Genomic DNA, 24,360 nt, shown 5'->3' with positions numbered 1-24,360 from the left:
CTTTGTTTAAGCTGTAAGATCAGTTCCTGCTGCTACAGTAGCATTTTATCAAAAGACATGAGCCAACTAGAAAAAGGCCCTGAAAAAAAAGGAGACATTCAACAAGTTATTGAAACATTTAAAAACAGCAAAAAACATTCAACATTTTCTCAAATGGTCATGGGATTTGTTGCTAACAAGATGTGTACCAGTGGTAATGTGCATTTTGGCTATCATTTATGCAGGTTCGCTGAGCAAAAGGCTCACAGAAGTACAATAATGTACAACTGGCTTCCTGATGATGCATAAGAAGAATGACAGTGATAGATATGTAAGCATATTGTTTGATCACCCACATCCATTCGTGTCCAGTATACCAGACATGTAGACAATTCTACGATAGAATGAGATCCCACGTTAAGGAAGCTGCTACAAGTTGGTTCTAGGAATAAGTTTGGACTTAACAGAATAAGTTTGTTGAAATTGATCTCTCATTGATTGCAACTACCCAATGTTTCGACAATGAAGGTAACTGGGTGTTCTACTGCAACCATGAGCCAACTCATGCAAAAGATGTTTCCAAAAAGGATCTGGAACACCTGAATTCTGTTCGAATTTTCAGAGGATTAAATGGACTCAATCATTATTAGGTGTGAGAAATGGAAAGATATTTATACTAGATTGCCAGAAAAAGCAAAGGACTCGTGAATTCTGCTTAAATAAGCTTAATATATATATTAAAAAACAATTGTTTGGAGGTGGGAAATCAATCCATCAAAACAATTGTCGAACTGTACAACTCTAAGGAATTAGTTCCCATTACCCCTGAATCTTATTGCACTGTCTATTAATATATCAGTTCTGAAAGTACTGAACAACTTTCTTGCTCAAAGAAAACAAAATGAAACTACCAAATCTTCCGCTGCAAAAAAAAAAGACAAAGAAAAGTGTTTACCAGTGACTACAAATGCTGAATACTTCTAAGAAGAGGAAATGAACATGAGGGTGAACCTCGCCTCCGGAGTTTACCATCCGTAGATTAAACCTAGATGTTCCAAGCTGCCATCCACCCCGACACCTAGCGTCAAATGCATCAGTCGCCTAAGGGCAGAATTGCCCGATGAAGAAGTCAGATGAACGCTGCCGCGGGCAGGCACTTTGCATTACATTATATCAGGTCAAGCCAAATGCTGCTGCAATTGTGCATCCCACATTAAATGAATTTCACGATATATGAATAGAACAAAAAGATTTCTAAAAGGTGATTTAAAACCACTCAGGATTTAGCTTGCAGAGACTTAAAAAGAATTGAAGTGATTTTTTTTAACAGTGAAGTATGAGTGTTTTACTACTTTAAGATAAACTGTTTTTTTATCCCCAGTTGTGGACACAGAGGCATTCATCTTTTCTAAATGGTTACTGTTGGGTAATAATGTGGACATATCCACGGGACTTTTTCCTTCATCAGTGTAGTGCAAACTCTTTGAGAGATCTCACTCTTCATTAATGAGGGTGACCAAATTGCCTGATAATATTTAGTTTACCCCTCCAAGAACTATCTTCTGAGTTAAGACGCTTACTTTGGCTGTCTAAATGTCGAAGTGATATTCAACACATCAGCGATGCCTTGCAACGTTTTGCTTAGAAAAAAAGCATACCTGCCATATGGTACTTTGAAGGTGCGAAATATGGTAAATTCATTAACTGAATAATCTGTCTTCAGACGCTAGTGAAATAATCGGATACGTTATGCAACTTCTGCATTATCAAGGTCAAGGGATGCTGGTAAAATCAAGCAAGTGAACAATTTTTCTGACTCTTCAGTGTTGTGTATGAAAAATTAAAATTAATATGGAAGAAAGATAAAAATAGAGAATTTCTAAGGAATCCCTGTGTATAAATATATATATTGAAAAAAATAGGAATATTGAATTGACATCTCTCTTTTAACTCTAAAATTCCGAAAAAGAGAGAAAGGAGGGAGAAAAATTTTTTTCTTGCGTTTATACATTTTTAATCAAAAGGAAAAAAACAAGAAAATAAAAATATTTTATAAAAGAAATTCTAATAGAAAGTAATTTTTTTACAAAACTTTTAATTTTGGAAGACCAAAAAATTTAAATATTGAAGCTTTAAATTGGGCTTATTCAATTGATTTTCTAGAAAGTTGCATCCTCATTATCAATTAAATATACACTTTTTTAAATGAGCACACACTAATAACTGGTTTTAAATAACATAATTTAGAAATCTAAATTTTAATATATGTTTTTATGAACTTTAATTGTGTCACAAAAAAGGCTATAACATGCCTCCTAATAATCCCAATTTTAACTGTGTAAACGTTTTTTGGGGTATCACGATAAATAGCTTAAGAAACTATGATCAAAAAAGAGTATCGCATATCTATCTTATGATTGCCATTATACTAAGCCTTTAACTTTATCAAACTGATGAGCAATAAATATACCACAGGCATTTATAGGGTTAAGAAATTACTATGCTTATATAATTAAATTTATCATTTACAAACTTTTTTTATTTCCTTGATTGACGGGGGAAAAGAAAACCTAATCTAACCAGAGAGGATATGTAACGAGGCTGATTTTTTTTTTCTGAAAAATTGTGCAGGACAGAACAATATTTACTAGTCACTCAGTCTAGTACATACTTAAATTATATCCCCAAGGATAATGCTATTCCCCTCAATCTAAGACTATAAATTTTTAACCAAATTTTTCCTGATATATTTCTTACATGTTTTTTCTTTCATACCTTATTTGTAATGATTGCTTGTGCTGAATTATGATAATAAGATGAATTATGAGGTTTAAAAATTTGATCAAAAATAACAGTTCGACTTTCTTGAATTGCCGGAAAAAAATTTGAGAACACACTGCTCTCCAAATAGAGGGTTCCCTAAGTTTTCCCTGTTAATGCATTTTAGAATATAAAATGAGCAGCAAACGCTGTGTTTTTATCCTAAAGAATCGATGGATACCAGGTACTACAAAGCATTAAATTTAAGAAACCCGACTATGTTATAAATTAGGTTAAAAACTTAAATTAATAAATGTCGACATTATGAGAGTTTGAATACTTGCTGAAAATTTAAAAATTTGCTTTTCAAGAGTGCTGTCGGTATTCAGCTAGCATAGTCTTTAGCTGTTGGTCTTCGAAATGAATAAATATTTTCCAACGAGAAAAAGTTCTAAAGAAATTGTAGTAGAATTTTTCTATTGAATAATTTTTGTTATAAGGGAAAATAATTTCGGTAAAATAAAAAAATAAATCCAAGTTAAAGGTTTGTAAAGCATGAAAGTAAATTAAAAGGAATCGGATCAATAAGTAAAATGTGAAAATTTGTTAAATTAATTTTATTCCGTATTGTAAATGAATCCAACGTAAAGTTTGTAAAAAATGTAAATATATAATTATATATATTTCTGATAATCTTTAATACATTTCTGGCAAACCTTTTTTTTTAATTAAAAAAGAACTATAATTGGTATCAGATAATACAAATGATTTTGTGACAAATTAACAAGCTGAAATTCTAACTAAATATATCTGAAAGAACTGGATGGAACAAATATAGAGATTGAACAAGGACAGCGCAAATCATGAAAATGTATAGCTAGGGAGAGGATGCTTCTGAGAAATGCTAGAAGGATAGAAAATTCCAGGAGATGAAATGAAACTAAAACACCGAAAACCGTGAGTATTTGTGTTTTATAGATTTTTAATTTACATATTATGTATATTTTTTATATCTTCTAATTTAATAAAAAATGTTAATTATAGGATGGAATTGAAAAATACAACTTTTTCATCATTTTATGAATCAGAATAGACTCAGTGGATGGTTAACTGTATAAAGAAATAAATATAAAAAGTGAGCTTGTAACTATACTATTGCTGCCTAGATAAAGCTGATTTTCTATCAAACATAAGAACATTTTTTTTTCTTGCTGAAATTTAGTTTTATGTTACTTTCATACTGTTCAACAGTGTTGAAAATTTAAACCATGCAACTTAATTGCTAAATATTAATTTTCCTATCTGATAAATGAAGACCAATGGGGAAGAACGGTTTATGTCCATTTTTCACAAGAGAGACCATCGCCAACTGTTGCATTTTGAGGTTTTGAACAATCTATAACATAGAAAATCTGTTCTTCCCTAGAGTTATTACAGGCTGAGGATAGCCATGCTGGCAAAAAGCAGTTTCTATCCTAGGGTAGAAAAGAACAACGAAACTTTTAGTGAAGTAAACGCTAGTGAGGAAGTATTGGTTCGAAAGTTTTAAGGAAAAAACTGTCTTGTCCACCCCATTTTAATTTTTTTTTCAACATCAGAAATTTCAAATTTTGTTTTTAAATTTTTAAGAGTTAACATTCGTATTTATATTTATTTTTACTATTTCAATCGAATACTTGCTCCTGAAAATTCCAAAACTTTATAATTCGTTTTTCGTAGAATCAGCTTTTTCGGATGTAAAATTGATGCTTTAAAAATGAATTTGTTTTCCTTTCAAGACTTAGTAATTTAAAAATATGAAAATACCAACTATTGTATTTATTTTTATTTTTTTGTGAAACGATTGACCAAAATAAAATAGTGTCATTATTTTGTTTACTATTGTCAACAAATCGCAGTTGACAAAATAATTTGGTTGCCGTATAAAAAATGTCATTAAGATATTAATGTTAAATGGGAGTGTTTATTTTTTGTGTCATGTAACTTAACAAGAATTTAGCACGCAGTTGTAAAACTTGCATAGTTTCTTCGTAGATGAGGAAACAACATCGATTTGTCGACGGGAATTCGTGACATGTTAATTAACTGCCGATGGGATATCAAAAGGGTTTGAGTGAATGCCGAATCTTAACCTGATTGGCGAAATAAAATTTTACGTTTTCACAAATGTTACATCCTAATAGCTCAAATGTAATGTATTAATTAATCATTATGCACACTCCAACGCTTAGTCTAGTTTTTTTTGTTTAAATTGTAGTTTTTTTTGTTTTGGAAATTTTTTATAATTCTGAAACTTTCTACGCTTTGTGTTTTATTAATTATAATTTTTTATTTATTATTTTTTGAGTTTTTTGAACATGTTTGATTTCATTAACACTAGATTGCCTAAGAAAGTCATTTTGACTGCTTTTAATTTCAATTAGAAAAACAATGACGTATATAAGGACACAATTTCTTAGAATTTCGTGACTTTTTGTACAACATATAATTTTTTTATTGTTAATATTTACTAATAACTTGTTATGTAACTGTAAATAATATAAAAAATGTTAAAAATTAATTTTAAACAAATTTATTTACGCATTCACAATTCAGTCATTTTGACTGCTTTTGGGCAATGTAGGTATATACTAATTTTCCGTCTTTCTAGTGTTAATGTCTTTTTCTAATTTTAAGAATACAGAAAAACGTCACTTTTTGTTGGAAGTGAAGTTTGCTTATTTGAGTTCGAATATTTTACGAATTATTGATTTAAAATTTAGTCTTATATACTTTATTTAAATTTTTTGGCAAAATTTTCATGCCTAAAATTGGCAGAATTTCCTACACACTAATGAAGCATGAAGTGTAATATTTAATTAAAAGCCACTATTGTCTTTTGATTTAACTTTTGAATTATAATTACAAAATCGTTCTTATTCCTTATTAAATGTCTTAAAACGTAATTTTAAAAGAAATTAAATAATTTTACAATCGATTCTGCTAATGGCAATGTTTATTGTTTTGAGATTGTGTAGTTGATCAAATATCTGCGTTATTTATAGTTTTTAATCTGGAATGATTATTAGAAGCTTTGAACTTACTCATCAAATTAAAAATTTAAATTGCTTAATTTTTAACAAGACAAAGACAAATTTTTAACGAGTTTTTTTATTTATTTATTTTTTTAAATTTAGAAAATTGTTATTAGGATGGTAAAAAGTGACAATTGGGTCAATTGACATTTTTATATTGTTTATTGTCTTGCAGTTAAACTACCAATTACATTTAATTAAAAAAAATATTTTTGTTCAGATTTTAATATGAAATTTTTTACTAATGAATGAATAGATCTGTCCAAGGCCTTATGCATCAATGTATTCCTAGAGTTAATTAAACTAAAAAACTGTATATTTTTTACTATATGTTTTAAATCAATAAATGAATGCCTCAATTTCCAATCTGGATTATTAAAGTTTTGAATGCATATAGTTAAGTATTTCTGTAAATTTTGCGGGCTTTGTTAAATTGTCATAAAAATACCAAAAAAATTAAATTGTGCACTATATTTTATTTTGATTTAATAATTTTTAGAATTCTAAGAAATTGCAATCAATAAATGAATTTAAATTTATAATTTTTTTTTTTTTAGGATTTAGAGTTCCATGGGGCTATGAGGTTTTATTTCCAAGATGCTGGTCAAAAGGTAGCTACCAAATGCATAAGGGTTGCCAGCACAGCAACTACATCAGACGTAATAGAAACATTAATAGAAAAATTCCGTCCAGATATTCGAATGCTTTCTATTCCTGAATATGCACTTTATGTAATTCATGAAAATGGAGGTATGTATGGAAATGAAGGAAACATAATTCTTTTATTATTTTTTTTAATAAAAAAGAATGTTTTTTTCATTGTTATTTTCAATGTTTTTTTCCATTATGTTTGCAGAGGAGAGGAAGTTAAAAGGAGGTGAGAGGTTCCCTCTTGGGCAGCTAGACTGGCATAGACTGACTGACCAAGAAAGGAGATTTCTTCTTCGACGCATGGATGAAAAGTCCTATGTATGTTCTACTTAACTAAAATATATACCTATAAAAAAAAAAAAAAAAACATTTATCTGTGTTTTTAAATAATTATGGATTTTTCATTTTTTAAATGTTATAGATCCTATTTAACTGGATTTAATTAAGAATTTAAAAACTTTTGTGAAAAGTAAAAATTTTTAAGGATTTTATGAATATTAAATATGAAAGGTGTCAATTTAGTGCCGTCATCTTTCTAGTGTTAAAATCTTTAGTTTTGGAATCAGTGTTATTTGCAATATTAGAAATAGAAGAATTATAGAAATTGAGGATTTAATTTAACTGCTTGAAACAGTATTTTTTTTATTGTCTGCTAAGTTAATTTAAGTCTGATTTACCTGTTTACTAGATGAGCTTCTGCAGTTCTGAGCTCAAGATTCATAGAATATCAATTCATTCTCACCTGAGATTTAACAATAAAGGCAGTTTTTTAAAAATATATAAGGCCAAAATTTGAGACTCTGTATTTTTAATAACATTTAAGACATACCTTTAAGTTGTTTATCAAAAATTTTTTTAATGCTTTTTAACTGAACCTTATGTATCTGTTTAGTTTGAAGGAAGGTGAAATATTTTTAAACTTTATTTTAAGCGGGAAAAGTACTTACAGCTTGCAAACTCATGTCTCATCACCAGGGCTCTTGGTGGGGGGGGGGACTGAACTCTTTTTCACATCTAGTGTCAATATACAAGTAAATCAAATTTAACAATACTTTGGTTTCATTAACTAATTTATTAAATATTATTAAATTTACATAAATACAAAACTAACAAACAAATGACAATTATTTTTTAATAAATTAATTTTTAACCTTTATTTTTTATTTAAATTTTTAATCTTGAAATTAGGATTAATAAAATTATGAAATCATCACTAAATCTATGCTCTTCATATATTTTACTGATTAAGTATCTCTAAATAATGTGAATAATTTTGATTATCTTCCACATTTTTCTGTAGAAAGTTAAAAAAATAAATAAATTCTGTTAGATGAATACTAAATATTTATATTTCTTACTTTCATTGTTTCTCTAGCAATGAGTTTCTCATATAAATTTCACATTTATACGTACCTTATATTTGATTCAAGAAGTATAATTCATTTTTAAAAAAATTTACTTGTTTTGATAAACTGTTACTGGTTAAAATTTTCTTTTTCTTTTTAACTTTATTTGAAAATTTTATGCAAAATAAAATTTCTACAGCAAATAGATTTTTCTTCTTCAAAATATCCTGGTTTTAATTTCATATTTGTCTTTCAGATCTCTAGTATGGATGCTTGTGATAATGAAAATTTCAAAAGAAAATTATCTAAACGTGAGAAGAAAGAAAAGCGAGAGAGACTGAAGGTTTTTATTTTTCTCTTTTATATTTACTTTCATATCTGTTAGTATATAACTTTTCTCAAATTTTGTAACTTTTTATTTTGCAGTTGTTATTTTATGTATTACAATTCTCCTAACTTGTACAAAAACAAATTATATTGTAAAAAGAAAAAAGAGATACAATTTGTCCCTTCTTTTATTAACTCAAATTAGATAAAATTGTATGCATAAAAAAGAATTAGGTGGGTTTTATATTAAGAGTTAGTGTACAATGACTAAATATAATTTATAATTCTGTTAAATAAAATAACATTTAATATAGTCTAAATAATCCCTTCCCTCTTTGCTGATCCTGAGCTATTTGCGTTTTATCTTTTTATTTTAAAATTTTATTTTTAAATTGCTCTGTGACCACCTTGATTCTACAAAGAGTTTTGTTCAGTGCAATTAGTGTTTATTTATCAACAACTTCTTTAAAATCTGTAAAGAATTAAGTTGAGTTGTAATCTTTAATCAAGAACATTCAAAGTTCTACATAATGTCATTTTTTGAATTTATTTGTTTGTTTTCTCAAATTTATTAGTAGCTTGTTACAGTAATAATCACTTTATGGCTTCTTTTCATTGTCTAGAGGTCTATCAGATCAATAAGCAGACTTAAATAAAATGAATTACTTACTGTGATCACAATTTCAATTAAAAAACTTTTTGCAAGCAATTATAATAAACTCTTAGATATTGTAATACTAATTAACTATTGAAACTTTGAAAAATCTCCGATTTTTTCCTTTCAAAAATGCCTTTAATTTTTTGAAAAACTTTACGTTGATTAAATTTAAGGCACACTGGTATTTATAATAAATAGAATGTCATAATCACGGAAAAATGCGACTGTGCAAGGCACGAAAAGAAATTCTGGTGTAATCTCTGCAAGATAGACCTGCGGGTTAAGATTAGGAAATTTTGACTATTTATCTTTTTAAATGAGTATTACTGAAAAAACTTTCTGCTATGTTTGTAAATTTAAAAATATTGACTGCAGGGTAAAATAAGGAATTTTAGACCATTTTTTGTTTATAATGAGTGATACTAAATAGTTTTCTGTGATGTTAACAAATTACATTTGTGATCACATGTTCATGTATATTATGTTTTAGCAGATTTTTACTTTATATTTTAACCATCTATAAAAGAATAACTGCTTACAAGTAAACATGTCTTGATCTTCAGTATAAGTTGATAGTTATCTATTGCAAAAAAACTTTCTTGTGTACATTTTGAAATGTTGGCAGCTTTAATTTTACAGTATTATTAGGTTGACTATATATATTTGGATGATTGTCTATATTATGCAAATGAAAGTATCCTTTGTATGTTTACTCCAAAAGTGCTATCCTATTAATTTTTATATTGCAATTGCAGGCTGCTGAAGATAGTAAGAAAGATGGCATAGCTGAGCGACTATAATCTGAACTTCCAGAAACAAGTTTTACTCGATCAATTTCCAATCCATAAGCAGTTATGCGAAGAAGGAGGCAGCAAATATTAGAGAAAAAACTTCAACAGTTTTGTCAAGAGGGTGGCACTGATGCAGGTAATTAAAAAATTTAAAAAAAAACTGATCTTCAATTAACTCTTTTTCTGTGTTTAATTTTAATATGTATTTTCATAGATGCACTTTTTTTTTATAAGAGATAAAAAATTTCAATTAATCAAGTAAATTTATCATAAACTGCTTTCACCAAATATTTTTCTTTGGAAAAACGAAGTTTTGGGAGTCATTGGAAATATTTACGTTGATATAAGAAAAAGGGTTTCTGCCATGCCAGTTTTAACCGGTTTCTACCATTGGTTTTAACCATGTCAGCAGAAGCTTGCCAACCTTGATTTATTCCAATATTAATGCATTACAAAAACATGCGTTATAAATTTTTTAAAAACATTTTATATGGTATTTTTAGGTGGTATCTTGAGAATATTTGGAGAAGCTTTAAATAAAGATGTGCCTTACAAAACACTTCTACTTTCTACAAAAGATACTGCATCCTATGTGGTAAAAGAGATATTGAATAAATATGGATCCTTTTATGTATTGTCTTTTACAAACTATAGTATCACATCATACAAATTATGGTCCTAATGGCGGTATCAGAGAATATATATTGGATGATGATGATCGTCCTCTGATGATTCAGCAGCAGCATAATCAGAGTAAAGGTAAAAACAAACTGTTAATGAATTTCTGGTTGATTCAAAATTCTGGTTTGATACTTACGTTTTGACAAAAAAAAAAGTTGGAAAAAAAAGCTCATTGATATGCTAAGAACAATTGACATCATTCCTTTGCAGACATTTTTATAAATTATAGAATATCGAACAACTGCATGTATAGAGTCCAAATAAAGCAGTCAATTAAGACTGACAATCATTTGAGCATTGTAACCAGGGCTCGAAAAAACTCAGAAATTTTACCCGTCCCCGAGGACGGCTTGTCCAACAATGTACCCGTCCTTCTTTGAAACTAACCCGTAGCTTTTAAATAAATAAAAATATATTTTTCTCTTATTTATTACAAACATTTATATAAATTGCACAATGAATTACTAGTTACTAGGATTACATTATACAGTAATAAAAGAAATACTAGGTTACTAATAGTAACCTAGTATTTCTTTCATGAAATAATTTAAATGACAAAGGTCAAGTTTTCTGGAATGTCAATTTATACGGGGGTATTGCGTATTTTAAATGAATCAAATATGACGTTTGCCAGTTCCACAATCAAGCCAATGATTTACAGAGGTTTCTGCGCAGAAATCGGAAAGGGGTTTTCCATTTAGATAAATGTTCATAATTGCGTTCAACGCTTCTTGTTTAAGACCAGTACGTAATGTGTTTTTTTGTAAGTTCGTTGCTGAAAAGCCCCTTTCAAATGCTGCAGTACTCCCAGACAGAGAAAATATCAATTCCATTTCAGGGTCATTTTAGAAGTGAAGAGCTAGACTCGTGTAAGATAACAAAAATTGAAAAGGTATCACGAACATTAACGGGAAAATGGCCGTTCCCGCGGACGTCGGATTCGAGAAATTCGTTGACCGCCGAGGACGGGCTGTTTTTCGAGCCCTGATTGTAGCGAGTACCATGATCAAAATTAAAATATTGATAGTATTTTCTTCATTGATAATGGTGTTTGTTAAAATACTGAAAACATCGCTTTTCATACTTATTTGATCTTTTCTTTTACTTTTGTTTACTTTTTTTGAAATTGTTTTACTTAAAAAAAAAAAATTCGCATTATTTATTTTATCTGTAAGAAGACTTTTTTGTTGCTTGTTCTTTTTATTTTTATAAGTATGTATAGATGTCTGTTTAAAATTTTTATTCAGTATACTGTAAAAAGTGGATGATTGAAAGAAAGACTGTTTTATCTAAACTAACGTTAATCAAAATATGCTATTAATTCAAATCTACCACAAATGTTATTATAAATTGCTTGAAGCTTGTTGTAATCAATCGAGAGTAAAGGTTGCTGTAATTAATCAAGAGTAAAGTTTGCTGTAATTGGTAGAAAATAAAGCATATTGTAATCAATAGAAAAGATATGGCAACAGTTATGAAATTATTAGTTTTTTGCAATCAAAGGTCTTGGTATGATTTAGTTATGAAAATCTTAATTCTTAGTTGTGTTTTAATTATTATTTTTGTTATTATTTATTTATCTTTTTCTAAGAATCAATAGTATATCTTTTATTTAAAATTATTTATGTGTGGCAAGTTTAAACATTACAAATAATTAGTATAAATTTGGATAATCTTTTTCTCTTTTATTCTATACAAAAATAATTATAAATGATGTTTTTAAAACTAGTATTAAGTAATGAAAAAATTTTGTGGTTCGTATAAGAATGAATGGTTTTGTGTCTGAAAGATTTTATGGAAATGATAGTTCATAAATTTATTTATTTTGTTTTCTAACTGTTATTTTCCTTTCTGCCTGGAAGGTTGAAAACATAACTAATGACAAACTTTTTGTATAATCTGTTTTTTCCCCCTGTAAATAGCTGTAAAAAAATTTTTAAGTTACAAAATTTTTGCAGTTTAATAAAGTATGGTATACATAGTGAATACTTCTTGGCATAATTTAATTTGACAAAGAAAACATATTTTTATTTGCTTTTCTAACTACTAAGTATGGTTTTTGTTTAAATTTTTTTTATTTTTAACGAATATAATGAATAATATACTTTATATTTAATTTAAATATAAAATTTTTTGAAGCTTGTAGAAAATTGTTAGCCATATGTGAAAAGGAAGCTTTACGTTCTGTTGTTAACTCAATCATTAAATGCTTTTATTTTTGTAGGTGCCTTATCATTTCATGTTCGAAGACGACCTGCTGATTTCCAGCCTAGAAAAAGGAGGAAAAAGTCTAAGACAACTAAAAATGATGACAGGATGATACAATTGAAAAACTATCCTTCCTCCTTGAATTGAATTCTGGTATTTATATAAAAAAATAATATCCTAATTTAAGGTTTTTTTTTTTAATAAAATAAATTGATATAGATCCTTATTCCTTAACATTATAATTGTTTTTTGTGAAAATATTAACTAAATAAATAAAAGTACTAACATTTTTACCTTTTTGTTAAAAATCTAAGCTTTTTTAAAATTAATTTGTTGACATGATTACAGATGGCAGTGATGAACATGGGCCTCCCAAGAAACACAGACTTTACCTTAATGTTACTGAAGTTGGTAGTGAAAGAAGTAGCTCTATCGGGGGACAATACTTGCAGGTAAAAAAAAAAAATTTACGATGAATTTGTGCATTTTTAAATATTAATTAAATTTTGTACAAGAATGAACAAAATAGGTTGGAAATGTATAATTTCATTTAATTGTATAATTTATTGATTTTTACATAAGAAGAACACAAGTTCTTATTCTACTGCTGTTAACATTTGAATTTATAGTTGAAGTTAGTCATATAAATTGTTTATATAAATGCTTATTCAAGTTTTCCAGGGTTAGTAGTTGGGTGCCTACAGAATGTTATTTTCAGCAAATACTAATGTGGATTTTATAATAATTGATTTAAAAAATCAGATATTCATCCAACATGTTTTTATTTAATTTAATAATGTTTAAAAAAATAGCAAAATTCGATAGTTCAAATTAAGGAATTGCCTACTAATTGCTTTCATACTTTAGACAAATAGCTTTCTCCACATAGCTTTTTAAATTGTAATGGAATTATGTGATTTTGTAGAAAAGAAAACTTAATTAACTATTTTATATTATCAAATTTTTATGGTGAGGACTTAAATGTTATAACACTCATATATTATTCTCAACAAATGCAGTAACAAATTTAGTAGAGTTGAATTTTGTAGTTTCATAATTATTGATTTATGTAATTCATGTAATTTTAAATCAGCAATCAATTCCAATCAGCTATGCAGTAATTATATCGTAGAATTTATAAAAACTGAGGCATCATCTACTAAATTTTACTTATAAAAAATATTAACTGGCATATTTACTGTGCTTTTGTTTCGTTATTATTAAAATCCTTCATAAAATTATTTTGATTATCGAAGTTTTAAACTCAATTATAAATTTTAATTTAATATTGGTATGAGCAAATATTACTAGGATGAGATTTTTCCGCTTTCTAGCGGATTTTTGGCTTTTGTCTCTCGAGTTTCCGCCTTCTTTATAAATTTTTTTTTATGAAAAACTCTGATTTTTCTCTAAATGTTTCACTTTTTTTTTATAAATATTCCGCTTTTTCTGAAAATTCAGCTGTTGAAATAACAATCATATTTATTTTCCGATTTTCAAAGATGAACAGAAATTCAAACTACCTTAAGACACTAAAATAGCAATTTTTGTATGTTAAGAAGTTATTAAATGTTTCTACTTCACAATTATTGATATGCTTCACAGAGCTTTATCTAAATTAGATAATAATGTGAACATAATGATTCCAATTTTCTTTTCTTTTCTAAATAATTAAAAAAAATTATGTTACTGATATTTTTTCTATAAATCACATATTAGTATTTATTAAAAGAACTTGAAGGTTTATGTATGTTTTCAGTAGTGCAGGCAGAATTCTCAAGTAATAATTGTCTCCTTTGTGTGAACTGAAGAAACTTCTAGCCTTTTCTTTCAATGGGTTATTTTACTGAGTGTCAATGTAATTCATATATTAAGAAATTATTATGCAATTTATTATGTATTGACACATAGTTATTTATTATCTTAAATTGTCTAAAATGTATAATTAAACGATTGCAGGCGTGTATGATTTACTCGCGTGGAAATTCAGCTTTTTTCTCTTTAAGCCAACCTCATCCCTGATATTAGCTAATTGACTCCAGTTATTTATTTAAGGCAACATTACTATAAATATTTTCTACACATATTGATCTCAAACTATTGTGAATTGCTCAGTGCACCATTAATAAATTTGTAAAAATAAGTAAATGTATAACTGTTAAAAAGTTCTGTATACAAAGTAATTCCGAAATTAAAAGTAGTATATTTTGCTATTCTTTTGGATTGAAATTTGCTTTTATAATACTTTTTTTTTATTTGTCCTTTGCCTTTTTCTAAAACAGTACATGTCTACTGCTCAAAAAAATGTCTTGATCTTATCCTGATTTATTTGAAACATTTTGTCCTGATATTTTCTTTAACCCATTATGATGCCTGAGTATTCCTTTTTATAAAACCCTCAATAATCTATATATATTAATATCATTTAAAACTTAAATCTATTTTGTACTTTATTTTTAAAATTTTCTTTTCTTTTACTAATATACTATTTAATAAATTATTAAGACATTTATTATCCAGGAGTTTTAATTTCTATTTATTGAAACATTCAGGCTATCAAGTAATATTTATGATTTTATGAAACCATACTGTAAACAGCTTAATGCTTTACTTTTTTATACTATTTTAAAATTTTCTATTTATAAACTATATATTCTACTTATATTTTTAATTTTTTATAACCAAGTTGTTCTAATATTTTAATTCCTATATTTTGAAAAATGTTGATTTTGTGATATTATGCTGATATCACTTTTTATAAACACATGTTTTCTAAACATTTAACTATCTTTTTTTATGGAATTGTGTTTATTCTGATCTATGATTTTCTATTTATTTACTTAAATCTTCGATTATTTATTATACTTACAGCTGTTTGGTCCAAATGTCCAACCTCGCCACTGTGTGATTGCTCATACACAGAGAATAGTTACAGTTACTCCTAGCAGTAGAGATGCAGAAACTTATGTGAATGGTATGAGAATATATGAAACAACTATATTACGGAATGGAATGGTTGTACGGTTTGGAAAACTGCATAATTTTCGATTTGTTGACCCATTTCATGACCAGGTAATTAAGGATATTTTCAACAAAGTTTCGATCAAAATAAGTCATTTTTCATTTTCAGATCATTTTTCTTCACTACATTCAGTTGCATATGTTTATTGGTAACATATTTATTTCTCTTTTCTAGAAACATGGTATGTTACCGGACCCTTGACAGCATCCTGAATTTATAGAAAGGTAATATTCTTATATTATCCTTAAATGTATTTTAACTTTAGTTAAGTTATTAGTAAGATATTTATTGGGTTGGTTTTATAGATATTTAAAAAAATTATAGGGATTAATAATTATTTAACCTTCCAAGTGTTGAAGCGTTATACTTCTCCACTATGCCTCTTTTACCTCCTAGAAAAATTTTTATTGTTGGAGAGCCTTTCGCTTAAAGTACAGAGTAAGGACTAGATTGTTAATTTATTAAATTTTTTTAATTCATTTCAATTTATACAATATGAATTTTACATTACTTATTTCAGCAAATATGTTCTTTTTTTGTGTAGTATTACTGTGTAAGTCCATTACTCCATTATAACTATGATTTAAACAGCAAGTGCAATTGTCGTTATAGTAATCTTATAAGCAAATACACACATTTAATATTAAAACAACGATAAAGGAGCTTTAAAAAAATGAAATAAACATATTCACCTCTCTCATATTTCAAACCACTACATATTTTGATTTAAAATATATAAATAGACTGCTTTTGTCTACCGATAACAAACTGAATTGAGAGTTTTTGCAATATGGCAAGTCATTTTCAGATTGTTATAAACTTACAATTTTTGAATTGTTAGTGTCAGCATTTCACTGTGACTAGGAAACTAAGTTGTAATTACAGACCTTTTGTAATAGATTGTATTTATTATTTCGATATTGCTGTATAATTTATCCTTAACCTTATGATTATTTGCACTTTATTATTATTACATTTGTTATTGTTCATTTGTATAGTATTATTTCTTTTGATGATATACCATTCCATCTGAAATAATTCAAATTATTAATTTTGTGTAAATTTTAAAAACTGCTAAAGCTGTAACAAATATTACCTACTAGTATCATGGTTTTGGAATTAAACATTATTTTATGTTGTAACTTAATTCAAATACTGGGAGAATAAGAACTTAGGGATCATATCAATTAAATCAAAATCAGCACCTACTAATTAGTCAATTTATTTAATTTAATTTTAATGAATACATAAATAAAGCAGACCAAGATCTTGTGCCAAAAAAGAAAAGACAAATAAATCAAGTAATTTAGCTTCAAAAGAAATTTTGAAACATAACTGTACTAGATAAGTAATTCTAAAGATTTTTATTTTTTTTCTCCCTGTCCTTCAAAGTCAGTGAACTAAAATCTTGTGCACATTCATAAATCTGTATTTTATTAGTTTTCTATTGGTAAGGAAGAATAGCCTTGAAATTTTAAAACCAATAAATAATGAATTTGTTGAAATTTTAAAACCCAGGTATGTAAAACCTGTGTAAGTTGACCACTTGTGGTGCATTGTTTTAGTGGTCAACTTAAACAAGTGGGCAACTTATAGAGGGGGTAGGTCATTGTTCACTTTTTTGTTTCCTACATCCTGTTGCTATATATTTAAAAAAAATTTTTTACTTGACTTTTAAAATTTTATTTAGCAAATAGTCAAATGAATATCTTAAGAAATGTGTTTAAACCTGAATGAACTTCATTTTGTTACACATACATAATTCTAATATTTAACTAACTTTTTAAAAAAATATTATTTCGTTAGTTATGCATGTGAAGTGTTTAATAAAAATAATTTCTTAAAATATCAGAACACGAAAACATGTAATTTGAAAATTGCAACTGGAAGAGCAACTTTTCAACTAACACACTTGTTTTCAATGAATGAATGAAAGAAATAGTCAAAAGCTGACCCCCTACAGTTTCCCCAGATGGTCAACTCACAAAAGAGTTTAGATTGGCCTTTTACACTATTTCACCGAACAAGTGAAATTTTAACATACATTGTAGAATGACAGAAAATTTTCTGATTTTTTTTTTCCTGGTCAACTTATGAGGGTTTTAGAATAGAATTTCATAATACTCCTAGACAAAATTGATTTATTTCAGTGGTCAACATACAAGATAGACAGGTGGTCAAGTTACCAAGGTTTTGCTTCTTTATATTATATAGGAAAAATTCTGTTCGTGATAATTGAGGTCAGTTTATGCAGGTGTCCAACTTACAAGGGTGGTCAACTTGGCAGGTTTCACTGTAATTCCTTTAATCAATAATTTTTATTTTTCACAGGAGTCGAAGGGAAGACCAGGTGTCCCTTCATCATCATGGTAGCTATGAAACTACATTTGATGCAGATGGCAATGTAGAAACAGTATCCACACATTCCAGAGAGGAGCGTCTTTCCAAAAAGTCTGACGATGCTCTTTCTCATAGGTCATTAGGTCGTGAAAGTACGCATGGATGCAGTAGTGAGAGATATGACCAGAAGAGGGGCAATGATCCTATTCTTCCAGCTGTTTTAGAATTCTGGGAAGATGGTATGGTTTTATAAAAAAAATATTTCCTTTTTTATTTTCCTAAAGAGTGTAGAAAAGTTAATTTATTTCCTTTTTAAATTAAAAAAGTACTTTAATGCATAATTAAATGTTAATTGCATATACTTTCTCTGTGTAGTAAAAGCTCTATTACTTGTTAGTAAGTAAGTAGTAAGTAAGTTAGTAAGTATTAAAGTTGAAAACTGTTTCTGGGGAATCTGTTTCAATTTTGTTGTTGATTGAGAAAGTATTTTAGTTAAAGCTGGTGTGTTTAATGTAAAGATGATCTGCTAAAAGATACTGAAACTGGATTGTTTATATTGATTTATTGACTCTGTATCTTGAAAATTAGTCAAAAGTTAATTGTTTATAATTAAAGCTTTTTCAATGACAAAGAATGCAGGAAGTAAATTTAACTTAGTGTTTTGTATAAATAATTAATAAATCATGTTACGTATTAGAAAGAGTGATGCCAGATCTCAAAAATGTTCACATCTCTGTTTTAATCGATTAAATTGTAAAGCTGCTTAAAGTGTAACTAAATATTAAGTTGCAGTAGTATATGTTGCAAATATATGTAAGTATATGTTGCAGTAGTTTATTCCTAATTTATTTGGGTATCGATTTTTCAATGTAAGCTATGTTTTTGTCATGTTATAGAATGAAGTTTGTATTTGGACATAGATTTTTTAATGTAAGCTATATTTTTGTCATATTGTAAAATGAAGTTTATTTGTTTTTTATGTCTGTGAGTTCTCTCTTTTAATATTTAAATAATATACTATACAATAGGAACAGAACTATACAGATACAAATACTATACAATAGGAATTTTTGCATCAAGTTGATTTAATGCACGAAAACTATATCTACACCCTAAATTAAATGCTTTTGATAAAATTTAGTCATATTTGCTATTAATTTTATATTTTCGTAACATGCATTGTTTGCGTTAGCGAGGAGAGTAATAGGTAGTTTTGATTAAGTTTGTATCTTTGTTTAATTATTTGTGGTCTGTTGAAAGAGGATCCCAGTTTTTTAAATACAATTCTAGGTAGCAAAAAATATAGTTGCTAACTGCTATAAAAAAAGGTTTTTAAATTATGAATTAAATCAGTTAACACAAAAGTAGAAAACTAGAGCAAAAAAAATAAAAAATAATATATATATTTTTTTATATTTAAAATTCAAGTTATCCCAACTCTGCTAATATGTAGTTTAGTTGTAAGATGATGCTCATTTCTTAATAGCGAAGTTACTCATACTTTTACTAATTCACCATGTAAAAATTTGATTCACTATGTTATCTGCTCTCGTTAATTTTGGATCACTTAAAAAAATTAGTTGGCAGTATTTTTTGGATGTCTGTTGACAAAATCGGATGTAGCCTGTGAGATTTTTCAGTATTCAACATTGTGTATAATAATTGAAAGAAATTTGTTTTTTGAAAGAAAATTTAAGCTTAAACTACTTAAATATTTTAATTAATGTTTTTCTTTTAAAATTTTTAGCTGAAGAAGCTTTTCTAGCTGCATCAATTACTCAGCTAGATCCTAGTCAAGTGCAATTTAAACTGTCACCAACATATGCTCTGTATATGGCTGCTCGATATCGTGCCTCTACACATTTTAGGCCCGAAACTACCCCAAATGTTCGTGCTCATAGGCTGACAGCTTTAATGAACAATGTAGCAGCTGTAATGCATCAAGTTATACAGGTAATAGATTTTATTAGTTTCTTGAATATTTAAGTCAAGTGTTTGTAAATCAGTGATTAGCGGGCATAATATACAAGAGCATGCAAACACTGTTGACGAAAAATGTATGATTGGATATGATTGGAGTATGACAAAAAGTTTGATAATTCAACTAATTTTATAACTTAAAACTGCTAAAGAAAGATGTGTTGGTACATATAATAATCGATGTAAAGTTTTATAAAAATTAAATAATGTAAAAAAAAATCAGCAATTTTTGAACAAATTTTGTCAGAATTAGGTTAGGATGAAAGATAGTTACAAGGATCAATAGATTGCTTGCAGATAGTTTATTTATGAGATTTTGTGTTTACAGATTTCATTTTACCCAAGTCTGGTGATTGGATTCAGCTCTTATATTTAGATAAATTTTTATAATGTGAAATTTTTCTAGAATTTTTTGAATAGTTTAAAAATTTTCTCATACAGTTAAGCCCATTAAATATGAACTTTTTGGTTCTTAAAATTTAGTTTTCCTTCAATCATCAATAAATTATGTATTTCAGTTGAAATTTTATTTGTCATTGTCAATTAGCATTTTTTTAGATTTATGTATCTGAATCTGTGTAAACTAAAAAAAGAAAGCGAATTTTAATATTTCTTTAATAACACTACTACTTATTCAATGTTAATTAGCTGAAAACAATACCGTATACTACTTTTAGGTATGCAAAGCTGAAAATTTTTGTGGATTTTTTCAAGTTTTTAGTTAAATGCTTTGAAATTTTAGAAATTACTGAGGTATTGTAATTAATTGTACAAAAATTTCACGAAATTAAATTTAAAATTTTTAAAACAAATTTTCTAAAATTTCATTATATTCTATGGGAATAAAAAAGTTACATTTGTTTAGCTTCTTAGCAGTTTTTACAGCTAGTAAAGTATAAAATTTTGTATATATTATAATTTTTATCCTCTTGTGTTGCCTTTAATATTAAAATAAATTCATAATTTTTCTTTTTAATTAAGTATAAAATATATGCACAAACATTTTTACCAGTTTTTGTATGGTTTGAACTATATCCTTTTTTTATATTTTTCAATCATTATTTAGAGGATAATTAGTGTTCATTAATCTCTTTTTATTAGGATCGATATCGAGATGCAACTGCCCTAGCTTTTTGGCTTGCTAATACTTCTGAATTGCTTCATTTTCTGAAATAAGATCGCCTTTTAGTGGATATACTCTTGATGCCCAAGATTTAAAGTGTTCAGCTTGCTTTGCGAAGTCTTGTAACGTGTCAACAAGTAGAACTTCAAGATGCAATGCCAGCTTTCCTTGAAGATCGTGATGATGTCAATGAAGAAGAGGGTACAACTGGTAAGCTTTTTTCTTTTACACTGCTTGACATTTGGCCGTTAGGCATACCATAGGAAAACTCTGTAATTAGTGTGATCAACTGTTTTTCTATGTTATATGAACATTTCAAAATAAGGAAGTAAATGATTTTACACCAACTTACCCTCTAAATAAATTTATTCAGATATCTAATTTTACAAAGTTAGTGTCTTTAGTAATCTATAAATGCTGATCAGAGTGGTAACCTTCTTTCGATTACTTAATGGGTTTGACAATTTTAGCACTCGTTTAAAGGGCCCTTCTTAACATTAGATATATTATTTTTCATCTAGCATAGTTAATAACATTTAAAATTAATTTTTTTTTCCTTAAAAGACTAATAATTTGAGTTTGGCACAAGTATACCCTCTTTTTTAATATTTAAAGCATTATACTTGCATTTAATTTAATAAAATATGCACAAACAGAGTGTCCGAAAAATATAAAAGTGATCAATGTCACAAGTCTAAGTATCAAATTTTTTAGAAAAAATGTATTCAATGATACTATTTTGCAGTGGAGCCAGGGAATGCAATTCTTAATTAGAAGCCATTTTTTTATTGCAGATTCGGATTCACCAGAAAAAAATGCCTCAATTTCATCTACTGGTTATCTCATTTTGGTTCATAGATGGTGTTGTAATTTTGAATTAAAATGAGTTTTAAATTATTTAAAGACATTTTTAAGAAATGCATATCAGATCAAATAAATATGGACACTTTTTAGCGTAAATTATATTGGTATTTTCTTAATATTGAATTCTATTCTCTCCCTACTTTCTGAAGCTAGGCCACTCCCATGGAGTGAGATCAGATTTAATTTCAGATTTCTGATCAGATGCCTTTTTCTAGAGTTATCACACTGTTTCTATGCTTTTAGACTTCCTGTTTATTTTATTACTAATTTTTGTTACCACTTTTTCAGTAATGAAATAAAATAAAGAAATTTTTTTTACCCAGCAATCAACCTTAGTTTAAATTTTTAAATTAGTTCATGGAATTAGCTTTAAACTTTCTTATTGATTTTTTTTCTAACTTTGTGTGTTATAATTATTGTATTACATCTGATTGAAATGCAATTTCATTTATAGCTAAGTTTTATATGAGGTGTATGCTTCTGTTTTCAGCTGATGTTTTAAGTGTGCTAGCATCTGCCATGTCACTTTTGAGGCGATGCCGTGTCAATGCAGCTCTTACCATCCAGATGTTTTCACAACTATTTCACTTCATCAACGTGTGGCTGTTCAATAAAGTTGTATGTGAAACCAGAATGAACGAGACTTTGGGGTGCAAGACTAAAGAGAAGGTTGGGACGTGTGGAAGCATGGGCTGAGAAACAAGGATTGGAGTTAGCTGCTGATTGTCATCTCAGTCGTATTGTGCAGGTAATTTTGTATTTTTTGTAATTACACTTTTATGTTTAAAAATAGTACTATTTTTTATACTGCAGTGATTCTACTATATCAGGGGTGGCCAAGCTCCTTGATAGTCGAGCCATTTTTCAAAATTTGAAATTTTTCACGAGCCGCAATTAAATACGTATTTAAAGGTATGCAAAAAAAAGGTGTTGAAATTTTACTACTGGCTTGTAGATTAATTGCATGCAATAATTTTTGAATTTTTTTTAAAGATTTTATGTGGGATCTTTTTGGAAATGAGGAAAATTTTTAATTTTTCATCACTTCCATTAAATTCAAACACTTCCATTAAAATCCACTTTCCGACAAAGTATCCCAGTTAATAGTCTATATCTATCTTTAGAATTTTGTGTTGAAGATAAGATGTTCCTTTTATGGTGTAAAAAATATTTTAAGATTAATTTTATATTAATAAAATCTTAATAATGCTGAGAAGTTATGTAAGAAAGAATTTAATTTTTCCTTACATTTTCTTATAAAATGTATGGTTTGCATTTAAAACCTTGAAACTTTTTAAAATTTAAATGTATATTTATAGCTCAAAATAAAATAAAGCTTAAATTTATAGTTGAGTAAATTGTTTTTTTGCCTAAAGATATTTTTTTATAAGAATTTAGAATATATAAACTGATACTTGTTTTTTGTGCCCAACATATTTTATGTTGATTATAATAGTGCTTAAATTTAAATGTGTTTTAGGCTGCTCATTTACTGCAAGCTCCAAAAAGTAATTCTGAAGACCTGACTTCCATTAGTTCTCTTTGTTTTAAACTGAACTCACAGCAGTTATAAACACTCTTAGAACGCTATCTACCTTCAGATGATGAACCTCATGTACCTCAGGAATTTATTGAAAGTGTTGTAAAGGTATGTGTTATGTATTTGTAGTAACCTGACAGAGTTCTTTCACTGAATAGTTAACTGTTATTAGATCCATGACTAACTTTATATTGTAAACTACTTTTTGCAACCCAAAATTTCTTATAAATAATGTAATGAATAAACTTTCAAAGCAAAAAGAGGAAGGGGAAAAAAAAGTGGATAATGCTCAACTGAAAGTTCTGAAATGGACATACTACAGTTTCAGTTCAAGAACCTTCCTCGGTGTCTGAATACCAAAATGGTGGAATGCAAAGCAAAGATACAAACACATGCTAAGTGGTTTAACCAATAGGGACAGAGGAACAAGTTTGAATAGTATAATAAAAAATAAGAAATGAAAAAATGCATGAGGGGATCTGAAGAGAGCTCCAGGGGGCAACAAATTAAATTAGAGTACACTTCCAAATATTGAAAAACAGTGGGATGCTAGAAAGGTCATTAAGTAAATTATTAGAATTTTTCAAAGTATGGAAGGACAACCAAAAATTGAATTCGGTAGATGAAGAGCACAGTGTTAAATGATTTTAGCGGAATAAAACTCAAACCTGTGATTAAAATTCCAACTATGTAGAGCAATGAAAGATCCATTAATGTCCTGACTTTGGTCATAGCTTTCTTTTTTCTTTTTTTCTTTTAAGTTGAAGTTTTAGGGTATGTTTAGTTTATCCAATATATGCAAGACTTCAGTGACACCAAATTTGATAAATACACCAGTTTTTAATATCAGCTATAGGTTCTTTAAGGTTGGTGAAATTTAATTTATTTACTGGTGAAAAAAACTATTTTAAAACTGAAATTTATTCAAAATCATAGCAATTTGGGAACTGATTTTCAGATAATAAGGTAAAACAATCAAATTGTCAAAATCTGATTCGAAAATTTGGTAGATATCA

General features: G+C 27.7%; 1 pseudogene across 1 annotated transcript in view; it reads left to right on the top strand.

Moving 5' to 3' along the window:
• The first annotated feature begins 6,370 nt into the window (after positions 1-6,370).
• Positions 6,371-24,360, top strand: part of LOC147816112 (afadin-like) — a 55,237-nt pseudogene continuing 37,247 nt past the window's right edge. Inside the window, exons 1-14 of the transcript XR_015431770.1 lie at positions 6,371-6,563; positions 6,670-6,782; positions 8,067-8,153; positions 9,551-9,722; positions 10,090-10,345; positions 12,492-12,628; positions 12,824-12,927; positions 15,347-15,547; positions 15,672-15,721; positions 17,829-18,076; positions 19,585-19,790; positions 20,919-21,150; positions 22,295-22,552; positions 23,285-23,452. The product of XR_015431770.1 is annotated as an afadin-like (transcript). The remainder of the gene's footprint in view (positions 6,564-6,669; positions 6,783-8,066; positions 8,154-9,550; positions 9,723-10,089; positions 10,346-12,491; positions 12,629-12,823; positions 12,928-15,346; positions 15,548-15,671; positions 15,722-17,828; positions 18,077-19,584; positions 19,791-20,918; positions 21,151-22,294; positions 22,553-23,284; positions 23,453-24,360) is intronic.

The sequence above is a fragment of the Parasteatoda tepidariorum genome, chromosome 2 (genome assembly GCF_982258835.1).
Source record: "Parasteatoda tepidariorum strain Cologne lab strain chromosome 2, Ptep-v5.0, whole genome shotgun sequence".
Lineage (NCBI taxonomy): Eukaryota > Metazoa > Arthropoda > Arachnida > Araneae > Theridiidae > Parasteatoda > Parasteatoda tepidariorum.
This window is presented reverse-complemented; position numbering and strand designations above follow the sequence as displayed.